This window comes from Typha angustifolia, chromosome 13 (assembly GCF_048772165.1).
Source record: "Typha angustifolia cultivar Huaian chromosome 13, ASM4877216v1, whole genome shotgun sequence".
NCBI classification, from domain to species: domain Eukaryota; kingdom Viridiplantae; phylum Streptophyta; class Magnoliopsida; order Poales; family Typhaceae; genus Typha; species Typha angustifolia.
In genome coordinates, this window is record NC_133251.1 from 10,460,194 (window position 1) to 10,472,646 (window position 12,453).

The 12,453-nt window shown below is 33.0% G+C and overlaps 1 long non-coding RNA gene and 1 pseudogene across 2 annotated transcripts in view; both read left to right on the plus strand.

Annotated features, from left to right (window-relative positions):
• Window positions 1-1,044: 1,044 nt before the first annotated feature.
• LOC140773247 (uncharacterized) lies at window positions 1,045-4,470 on the plus strand (annotated as a pseudogene).
• A 6,558-nt stretch (window positions 4,471-11,028) lies between these two features.
• Window positions 11,029-12,453, plus strand: part of LOC140774674 (uncharacterized) — a 32,502-nt gene continuing 31,077 nt past the window's right edge. The window contains exon 1 of one of the 2 annotated variants that reach the window (XR_012106632.1): window positions 11,029-11,116. This is a non-coding gene — a long non-coding RNA (uncharacterized lncRNA). The remainder of the gene's footprint in view (window positions 11,117-12,453) is intronic. The other variant, XR_012106631.1, reaches the window with a different exon arrangement.

Below are 12,453 nucleotides of genomic sequence, written 5' to 3' on the forward strand. Positions count from 1 at the left end.
GGTTACAAAATTGTGTGTTCTTATGTGATGGTTTCTAATGATATGTGTTTTTATAGTTGTATTGTAGATGAAAAATAGCTTTGTTGATACAAGATTTCATTATGGAGGTACATGGAGTGCAAATCAACAAACATTGCTACCAAAATATGTGAATGGGAGACAACTTAACTTTATAATGAAACAAGACTACTCTAATTTTAAGGATCTATATGAACATATTAAAACTTAGTCAAAGTTACAATATAAGTATGGCATCATGTACATTTGCTATAAAAGATGTGGAGAAAAAAAATAACTTATGTCATTCTATCCGTAGATTATGATGTATTCAATATGATTGATGAATGTGAAATTCAAAAAATTATTGACATGTATATTATGGCTAATGAAGAACATAATCCTTCTACTAGTAATAATGGACAGCAAAGTGAATAGCTTCACTGTTATGATGATGTCAGGGGTTATCGTAGAGAGACTAATGTGGATGATCTATTTGATTGTGATGTAGATATAAAAGATAACATTGCAGAAGAGTCTTCTGATGGCATTATGGAAGAGGTCATGCATGAAGATACAGATAAAGATGATAGCTCATTCAAAGATGTAAAGAATTTTAGGATTCACGCATATGAAATAGAGAAGCAGAAATCCTCTATGACACTTGGTACTTTATATGATAATATGTATATGTTAAGAGATTCTCTTTGAGATTTTGCAATATGCAAAATTTTGAAACATATTATATCCATAATGAGAAACACAGAGTAATAGTTAGATGTGCTAAGCTTGATTATAGTTAGAAGCTGCATGCATCAAAAGTACAAGGTGACGACTTAGTTATACAAGTAAAAATAGTAAAAGACGTTCACATGTGAGACTATTAATGTCTATGGGAACAAAATGGCTATATCTAGTTGGATATACAACAAAATAATTGACTGAATAAGATTGTAACCTAACCTTACAATAAAAGCTATTAGTGCAAGAATCAAGGACGCACATCATGTACAGTTGCATTATGTTCGGTTATGGAGAAGAAGAGAAATGGCATTTGAGAAGCTTTATGGAAATGTGGACAAATCATTTGAGCTTTTCTTCTCCTTATAGGGAGCTTGAAGACAAAAATCCTGGCAGTATAATTAAGTTGGATATAAACCCAAAAGATAGTATATTCAACAGATTTTGTTTGTTTGTTTCAAGGCATGCAATGATGGTTTTATTACTGGTTGCATGCCGTATTTAGGACTAGATGACTGCCATTTGAAATGGAAATACCTTGATCTTGCAGTAACAGCTTGGGATGCAAATTATAAAAAAATTTCATTAGCATTTGCTATTGTCGATATTGAGACAGGATATACATGGAAGTGGTTTTTGGACAATATCAGAAAGGCTATTAGAGAAGTAGAAAATCTAACCCTAGTTTCAGATAGGCAAAAGGGTCTAGATGCTATAGTTGCTAAGGTGTTTCCAAGAGCTGAACATAGGGTATGCTTTAAACACTTTTGTAAGAATTTCAAAAGAAATTTTCCTAAAAAGCAATATAAGAAATTTATATATGAGGCTGTCAAAGCATACATTCATCCAAAATTGAAAGATGAGATGAAATTACTAGAGGAATTGTTCAAACCTGCTAGAGAATGGGTTAGAGCATAGAATGAAAATGTAATTATTATCTGAACTTTACTATTTTATTTTTATTACTATTTCACATTTCTACTAGTAGAGAATGTTATTTTTTTTTTACTTTTGAACTATTAGAAAATTTAATTATTCACTATTTTACTTTTACTATTAGATAATGTAACTATTTACTACTAGAGAATGTTTTTAATTACTGTTTCACTTTTGACTAGTTTATTCATAAACGTAGGCTTGGACAAGAAGTGTGTATGGCATTATAGCTAAGGTGCACTATTACACTAACTGTGGGGCTACATTCTTTAATAGATATATCTTGAAAGATAGAGGTCGTCATATATTGCCTCGATAGATTATATTCGGCAAAAGCTGATGCCTCGGATGGAGCAACGTAGAAGGCACGTATAAAATTAGTAAGGGAAGCACACACCTACCATCAGTAAATATATTTAGTAGGTTTGCAAGGAGGCTATAAATGCTAGTGTGGCATATAGATCGGCTAATGAGGAGGCAAAAGTGCAAGGCAAAGATGATAGGTGCACTGTTAGATTGGATACACATTATTGTTCATGCGGCAAATGAAAAATATATGGATTCCCTTATATTGCAGTTTTCATCTTATCAATTCGTCAAAATGTATCTGATTATATAGATGATTACTTCACTATTGAGAAGTATAGAGCTATATATGTAGCAAGTATAGCATCATTTCCAAATAAAAAGTTATGAAAAGATCTTGAGGTTGGTCTAGATGTTTTTGCTCCACCTAGAAATCGACCTAGAGGGAGACCTAAAAAAAAGAGGATTAAGGGTTCGAATGAGGAGTTATTGTCATCTAGACTAATGAGACCCACCAAAGTTTGTGGACAATGTGGAGGGTGAGAGCACAATAGAAGAAGTTGCAATGAGCCAATAGAAGAGAGTGCATTTGTTGGAGCACATTTTGCTTAAAATGTAAGAGGAATGAGTCGAGAGAGGGGTGAAGCAAGTGGTAGAGGGAGAGGATGGAAGAGATATATTATTAGATCTATGCATCAATTTGCAAGCAGTACACAATAAGTAATTTCAGCATATATACATTGAAATCTCTGACCAGCCTAATAACATATATTTTTATCATTTGTAAGTTTTAAGTATGAATGCTTTGATAGTTATCATTTGTAGGTTTCAAGTATAAATGCTTATGATGCAGCCATCTTTTGTCCATTTTATCATGGCCTACAAAGCCCTTTTTTTGTACATTGGGATCTAATATCGTCTATAGAGCTTTATTTGGTCTATTTTGTTATGATATACTCTAATGTATTTTCCATTATCACCTACTATGATGTATTATGATATTTTTCAGGTTATGATGTGTTTGTGTCAAGTTATGATGTGCACTGGGATTATTTTGTGTTCTCAAGTTATGTTGTACCCATGGTGTGTTTGATGAGTAAATCAAGGATATTATACTCAGCTATTATAGTGTTTGGGAATGTAAGTTTTAAGGATATTGTGTTAAGCTATTATGATATGCCGTATGATGAATAAATCATACAATCACTTCAGAAGTTCACAATTGAACTTCAAACAACATAGCACATAGTTTGATTCCATAAATTTTGAATTGAACTACAAACAATGCCGAGCACTTAATATTTTGTGTTCTCAAGTTATGTTGTACCCATGGTATGTTTGATGAGTAAATCAAGGATATTATACTCAGCTATTATAGTGTTTGGGAATGTAAGTTTTAAGGATATTGTGTTAAGCTATTATGATATGCCGTATGATGAATAAATCATACAATCACTTCAGAAGTTCACAATTGAACTTCAAACAACATAGCACATAGTTTGATTCCATAAATTTTGAATTGAACTACAAACAATGCCGAACACTTAATTCCAAATTTCTTAATTGAACTTTAGATAATATAGTTCATAGGATCTCAATTGAACTTTAGATAACATAACTCATAAGTTTTCAACTGAACTACAACAAAATGATAAAATGTTGGAAATTTCTTAAAATATTACAAATATGTTATTTTTTAATCACTTCAAATAGAGTGATACAAAAACTAACATCAGAATGATTCTCAACCAAAGAGCCTTATAGATCTTCCCAATCTTCTTTTCCATTAACTCCAATTTAAGCTCAACTGTGTACAGTTGGTATTTGAGATCTTGGGAAGAAAGTTGATATTATCACACCATGCAAAAAGGTCACACTTGTCATCCTGCAAATTCAAGTAAAAGTGACATTATTATTCTACCATATTTATGTCAATGAAATATGACAAGAAAGGTTTTGCAAACTGATGATACCTTTCTTCCCGGGCAATAATAGAACCATCTATTTTTAATCTTTTGCATCATAGATGTTCTTACTTTGCAATTCCCCCTACCACAAGGCCAATTGAACATATAATTCATATCATTCTAATTGAGCACAGTTGATGATCTCATGCTTGAGCTCACTGTAATCAAATAAATCTATAAGAATTTTAATAAACCAAAATTTAACTTCAGAAGATGAAACATTAACTTCTCGTTGTTTTAATCTCTTTAAACCCTAAAACCCCAAAATGACATTAATTTGTCTTTAAACCCTAAAACCCCAAAATGACATTCAACCAAAATTGATTAAAGAAACTAACTTGTGTAGAGTTGTGCCTAAGTCTTGCAACTTAGGAGGGATAATGTAGGCTTGAAGAAGCTCTTGTCATTTGGGCAACTTCGGCAGGCAACCTCCTTCAACCTTCTACTGCTTGGTGTTTGGGTGATATAGGCTTTAAGAAGCTCTGATTACAAGCTGCAACCTTCCGACTACAAGCTCCTTTAACTCCGACAGCTTGGAGTTTGGGAGGATCTGAGATCTCCACAGCTTGGAGTTTAGAGGCTTTGAGGTCAGCTTGGCATTTAGGCGATCTCCATAGTTTGAGAAAATGCTTATAGATGTTAAGTCATGAATAAAATTAGAAATGAGTACAAGGGTAATTTAGAAATATTATAAATTACACAGTGAATTATAACATAATATTCCCTTTCTAGTATCGTTCTGTTTAGTTATGATTAGGTTAAGTTAATTAAGATGTTAAATGAACGGAGTGTGAATCAAGCAAAATATAGGATGTGATTTATAAAAATTCATAATAATAAATACTCATAAGGTAGAATATAAATAATAATAAAAATAAAATATAAGATAATTTTTATCTGCTATTATCAGATTTAGTATAGACCAACACATTAGATCTAGATTAAGCTAACCTCAAGTTACCATCAGTCAGGTTTGGACCTGGATCTAAAGCATTTTTAGCAAATGAAACTTCTTACTGTTGTCCATTCTTCAGATTACTAGATCACTGAACATGTTCAAAATAAACAAGTTAGACTACAGTTGAGTTCTATCTGGAAACTAGCAGTCGCCTCACGACTAGCTAGCAAGCCAGTTACTATTATAGTCGAGATGACTATATCCCTCACAACAATTTATGATTTATTTAGGGGCCAAAAAAGTTAAATAAAGAATAGCCAAATACTTAAATATTCCATTTTATACCTAATGTTAATCCTACGTACAAATATGATTTTATTTCTCTCTTCTTTATATCCGGTTCTGAATTCCCAGTGACCCTCTAATTACGGATTTAAACATATCTCTTCTCTCGTTTGAGTATTAAAGGATAACTGTTCAATAAGATATTATATTCAAAGTAGATTCAAATCAATCTTTATTTTATTTAAAATGATAACAGACTACTTCGGATCTCTCTCTTCAATCATTATAAATTTCTTTTATTAATATATCGATTCAAAATCAATAGAGTTTAATTTAAGAGCAAATACATTTTATAAACCTATACTTATACTTAAAAATCACTTTATCACCTATACTTTAAAAAGTCTCAAATTAGTCTTTATATTTCATGACTAAAGTATGATTGACTATTTATCATTTAACTATATTATCTCAAACACAATATGAGTATTTTAATCATTTTGACATCGTTAAGTTAAATTTAACAAACAAACTAACCGTCTCACTTTAATTATAAATACAAAATCTAATTTAAAACTATTTAAAATTCAGGAAAATAAAATAATATTAGGCATAAGTACAAGATAGTAAAATATATTTAACCTTAATTTAAATATGTTCATCTCTCTCAATATTCAAAATAACATACAAAATAACAACGTTTCTTTACATCATTCTCTCAAACCAATTTAGTACGTAATTAGTACAAAATCTCCTCTATGCCTTTGGTTAGATTTTTATTCCATTCTAAACATCCACATAGAAAGAGGATATAAAAGAAGAGCTTTATGAAGGGAACCAAAAGAGAAGGAAAAACCAATGTCACCAAATCTCCAAATCTGGGCTCCATATCTTTCATGATATTTTCAACAAATATTTGTAGACTTACAATACATGACAAATATCACATCATACTGTCACTGAAGCTGTAACTCATCCTCAGATACTTACCAAGAACAGTAATATAATCTCCTATTGACTTGTGATGTATAAAAAAGAAAAACATGAACAAGAAACTATACCCAACCAGGAGTTAGTAAAGCCTATCCAGTGAATATGGTGTCTTTCTTCATCATTCACAAGTCGGCATCACTTTCAGGAACCTGAATATCACAAAGATCAGAAGAATTCACAGTTACTGCTTGAAGAATGTTCGCACAAGCATAATACAACAAACAATGAAGAATAAAATGTTGAAGATTCAAGATTTGACTTCAGTTATGTAGCAGCGTGGTCAACAAAGAGAAACTTATATAACCTAATAATGAGATTGCTTACCAAAGTTTTGATGTTTCTTTGAGAATTCATATATGGCTTTCACAATGCCGCCATACTTCATGGATTTCAGTGGTCCCATATGCCTGAAGAGCAAATAAACCGTCAGGCAAGTAGCTACCAAATTATACGGCTGAGTGGTGACAAATAAAAAGAAAAAGATTCCAGATGCATAAAACCACGTGAACTTATTCTATTTAAATGAAGCGGAACATACTGTGTAACCTTGAAAAAAAAAATTTTTGAGGCAAGCATGTGCGCACAGTGCCGCATTCATCCCCAACCAACATGTCTTCCGTTTCGATTTTATTCGAAATCTCTGACGAGATTTTTGATCAAGCCGTTGCTTAATCCCTAAATCTTTATATAAATCCCGTCCTCTCTCTCTCTCTCTCTCCCTCTTTCTCCTCTCTCGCAGCCGATCAAATTCTCTTTTCCTCTCTATTTTTCCTTCTCTCCTCTTTCACGTCTTTGTTGGAAGGTAACTCTTGCTGCCGGTGAACCGCCAGACCCCTCCAACCACTCCATTTCCTTCTCCGATTAGTAAGCTTGGCCTCCTTGCGTTTAATTTCATTTTTATCTAGTGTAGATAAGAAGGCTATATTAGATTTTTCTATTTGATCCTTGTCTGGTCAAATTCTTTGGCCGGTGATAGTTGTTCGTCCTAGCTCTAACTTGGAAAGTTTCCTCCTGATGTTCTGTTGCTGGTACCTTCCACTAGCTGGCTCAACCTCCAATTGAGGCTACGCCAGGTGGACTTTTTCTGTCAACCTCGTGTCTTGGCTTTAGCCGCCGCCATCGTCGTCCATGCTTCCTTATTGGCTAGTATACTCCTCTTTCCATCCTCTATCTTTTTGTGAGATATTCATGCCGCATTCACCTAGCCTTTGGGTGGATTGGCATCTCCATTAATAGAGTTTTTTTTTTTTCTTTATGACTCCATTAGGTAAGATAGGAAGAAGGTGAAGGTCATGGGGCTTGGACTGGGCCAAACCCCAAGCAAACTCAGGTTGGGCCATATCCAATTAGCTGATTTTAGTTTTTAATTCCCTTAGTTATTTAATTAAAGTTGAGTTTATTGAATTGAGTCATATAAATTTAATTTTTAGGAAATGGTAATTCATTTGTTTAGAATATTAGAGGTCATGAACTGTATAAATTGTGAATAATATTTTATTGAAATTAATTTTATTTATAATAACAATTGGGTGTAGTATTCTTAATAATTAGTTTGACTAGATAAATAATTGAACCTTTTCAAGCCTATGACAAAAGTTCTATGATATAATTAATTAAATAGTTCTTTGTTAGATTCTTTTACTTATGATATAATTATATTTATCATATGAGATCCATGTCTATACTGGGAGAATATTCGTGATGTAAAGAGAAGCAAATAACTAAGAGCGATTTCAATCAAGTGACTCCTCTATAATCTAAGGATAAGATAAACATAATATGATGATGCTAGCATTTTAATACTATAATAATATTATGACATTTATGTTTATGCTTTATTTATTAGCAATTATACATTATCATTTTATGAGGACTAAATACATACTTTGCACATTGTATGCATCATAACTGCAATGATCATGCTATGGATATTGCACCACGTACATGTATCACAAAGTAGTTAAATCTCGGTACTCTTGTACTCACTTAGATTGTTAGTCTTTAGAGGGCAATCAAGAAAATTGTATGCTGGGTTTATAGCTTTAGCGGTACCTGATAATGGAGAGTTAGGGTAGTTTTCCGAGCTAGGGGCTCGTAATTTCTCACGGGGGGTGTGGTGATGAGTATGAGGATAAGTTTATGACTAGGATTCTTAGCTTGAGGCCACAGATAACTGATCATATACAATGTCGTCAAGCATGTACGAGTGATATTACTACTAGATGTTTATTCCTCCTCGTTAATTGAGGCTTTGGGAAAGCTTATGATTTGCTATTATTAATTGTCATACGATATTATTAATTGTCATGAATTTGAGTGTATAGAAAAGTATGTTGCTATGATTATGATCTTGTTTACCCTCGTTATCAAATTTATAAGCTTAATAATACATTGTCACTTAAGTATGATTTACGACCATTATTTACCAAAAAAATCCTCAATTATTATTACATTACATATAGAAGCACCACTAGTTCTCTAATTGACTAAGGAAAAAACATCAAATGAACAAAAACCAAGTAAACGGCAACTCAGGAAAAAACAATAACTCAAGGTTTCAACCATACCTAAGTGTAACCATTGTATGGAATGTTCATCGTGGCTCATAGATTTATGCTACCTAAAGCACCAGGTAATATACCCTAGGCTCCAGAGCTACAGAGCACACCAACTATGGTTCCACAAGACCATGAATCTGATTGTTTTATACAATGCTTGGTCATCATGTAGTATTACTCCAATGCCTGCTACTGAGCAGATCTTTTCGACAATCTCCAATATCATTTCTATTTTCTGCCTTGAATCATCTATTTCCTCAACATTCCTAACATAAAAAACCAGAACAAATTTGTTGTCTTTCTGACATTGAAGAAGTTGTTAATCTACTATATGAGTAAGTTTCTTAAAAGCTTGCCGCATATATATGTGCTAGATTTAAATCAAACTGATATACCTAGTTAGAGCCTTTTCTTATTGCATTAGTCATTTATTTTCTTTAAAATAAATTTTCTATATGTCGCGTTCGAACACCACGTTCGAACGCCTGCATCAGGTTCGCAAAAACAGAGAACGTCTTTTGTGCGTTCGAATGCGGTCGGACGCGTTCAAACGCGATCGATAAGAGTCCACTAGAATTAGGGTTAATAATTACTATTTTGGCTAGCCTTTATAAAGGTGTAGATGTCAGTCAAAATCATTATTCTTATGGAATATTGGTTTCTTACCACTCTATCCTCTCTCTAGTCTCTCTACCCTAATTTCTCTCCATCTTCACCAACCAGTCACCTCTACTGTTGGCAAGGTCTCTTTTAATTTCTAATCTCCCTCGTCTGTCGAATCCTTGCTCTTCCTTGAGATCTCGATCACTTTTTCCCCTTTGTTTTTATCCCTTAAACAACAATAATCCACCCTCATCTCCATTATCATCCATAACCCGATCATTCACTTTAACTGTCACCACCACGATCATCCATACTATATCGTGATTTCGTCCCAGTTGCAATTCAAATCTGCGAAGGGCGTAAATACGAAAGACATAGATCAAGGAGTTACAGATCGATCCCAATTGGTTTTGTAATTTTCTGACTATGGAAAAATATTTGGTGAATATTTTTCCTTAGTTGCGCGGACTGCTTTCTGCAATCAATCTAGATCTTAAAGGAATCGTTCCGTAGCCTATCATTGGTATCAGAGCCCGGTTAACCTCGGACCTCCATTAATGGTGGAAACAAGGAAGATGACATCAACAAGGAGATCAATAGAGAACACACCGACAAGGGAAGACTCAATCCACAATAACCCTAACCGAGAGACCGATTCCCTTAGGATGGCCACGGTATGACCGAGTCAACCAACGTCCATAGGTGTGAACATAGACTTGGCGGAGAAACTTAGAGACATGTTTCAAACATTGTTGCATAAGGTTGACGCAATGCAGAATAATCATAATGCTTTAAAGGAATATGTCATGAACTGATCGGTTTTGTCATCTCCTCGATGAAGATCAGTACCTCAAGAAAGACAGGCGGTAAGACCACACCGAATCGATACCCCACAAGTCCACGTACGACATACTAATTGGTTTCTATAGTTCATATTTTTAGATTTCATATAAAAGAAGAATAAAATTAATTTTCCTATAGGACATGAACAAAAAAATAAATCTTCTCTCCTTCTATCTATTCAAGAAATAGGAACTCTCTGTCTCCTAATAAGTGTTAAAGTAGAAAAAAAAACTATATTTAATGTTGCAGCCTTGCGTAAGATGGTAAGCCTTGCGTGAGATGGTGACTTGATTCATTTAAATGAGTCAAAGGGTATTACGATCATTCATAACTAAAAAGGGTAAAGGTGCAAAAAGAAACTAAAAAGGGTATGGGATAAAAATATAAACGATTTTGTTTTATGGAGCAAATTTACCCAACTTTAATATATATGAAATAAATGTCTAAGTGATAGATGTAGCAATAGCGGCCAATGACACAAAACAAGAGGAAACCATACAATATTTTTATGCTCTCTAAAAGCATCAAAACCAAAAACTTGCAATAAAGAAAAATAAGAAGAAAATGTTAGAAAGTATACTAAATAATAACAATATTTTGAACAAAGTCATGTATCTTTTATTAGTCATATGAATCTAAGTTGGATAAGAAACTGAGAAAAATAAAAAGAGAGATGAGCGCTCCCTCAAGTGTAGCTGGGATCACTCCTTTACCTCCCCCATTGTCCCACCAGACTTGTCTGACCCACCCTCGGTCATTGACCAAGTTAATGCCGCCCTCCTGCGGTGGTAGTAAATGTTGCCCTTCATAGTAGGGAGGTAGTTACTATCGGGGCTTATCTTACTCTTAAAGTATATAATGCAGAAGGTCTTAAAGCCTCTTTCTCGTCCACGCTATTGTCATGGGCACAGCTCTTTAAGGCTACCCACTCGCAAGTTGATCCAAAAGGACCTTCGGCCGAGTTCTCTACTATCCTCCAAAGGAAATTAGTATGTCTTCTTTTTATTTTTATTTTATTGTTTGCTTTTAATAAGAAAAAAGTGGTATTAATGCTTAGATTCTCGACCTAGGAATTGGATTGGATTCATCTACAATTTTGATCATTTGTTGAGAAATTGTCACATAAATCATCTTCGAGATGCTATGAATATGCAAATTTAAAATAGAGAAATTTGATGGAAGAAATAATTTTGGCATGCGGCAATATAAAATTTTGGAAATTTTGTTCCAACAAGAGCTAGATATTGCTATGGAGGAGGAAGCTACAAAAATGTTAAGTAAAGATTAGGAGATTGTAAACTGTTAGAATTGTATCACTATCAAGTTTTGTCTCGCAAAGAATTAGTAGTCTTTCATTATGAAAGAGATGTCACAGAATATGCGGAAAAAGTTGGAAAATAAGTATGTGATGAAAATCATATAGAATCAGTTTTATTTGAAGAAGAAAATTTTCATGTTTAGTTTAAATAAGGTACTTTTCTAACTTACCGCATGAATGATTATAACAAAATACTAGTTGATTTGCAAAGTTTAAATATTGAAATTCTTAACAAGGGTAAAGCACTTCGTTGATTTATTGAATTTAGAAATATTTTCAAATAGCACCCTATATTTTCTTTTCTCTTTTTATCAATACTTCGTTTTTGAGGATTTTATAAGTAAACCCTTTGTTTTCCTTCGTAATTTTCAGATAATACCTTATTGTTACTTTGCCTAACTACCATTAGTTATAGCCTATAGTTTATACAACTTTATTGATTAAATTGTTAAAATACTGTTAAAAAATTCTAACCTTGACCAACCTTTTTTTAAGTCATGTGTCCACCCCACCAAATCAAAACCTCCTCCTAGATCTAATCAGCCTAATTTAACCCACCAAAGAATAATTTAGGTATTTTAAAAATTATCTTTGATATTCTAATAGAACATCTTTTTGGTTAATTTCTATTTAAAAATGGTTTGGTTTTAATTAACTCAGGGTATCATAATATAGAAAAAAGAGAGGTTGGATTGATTTGCATAGCAAAAGATTCTTGTAAAAGATGAACATTAGTATTATTGCAACAAAGAGTATTGAAAAAAAGATTGTCTCACATTGAGGACTTAGATCATAAGAATGATGATGAAGAGGACTTAAATATTGCACTTACTAGTTTATGTTTATTATGCCATATATGAGTGAATTTTGGATTTGGGTTGTGCCTATTTTGTATGTTCTCTTTATAATTTGTTTTCTACCCTTGAAGAGCTAAATAATGGTATATGTGAAACACCCAAATTAAGCACATGCCCTCACTTGAGGTTACCCTCATGTAATACTCATATA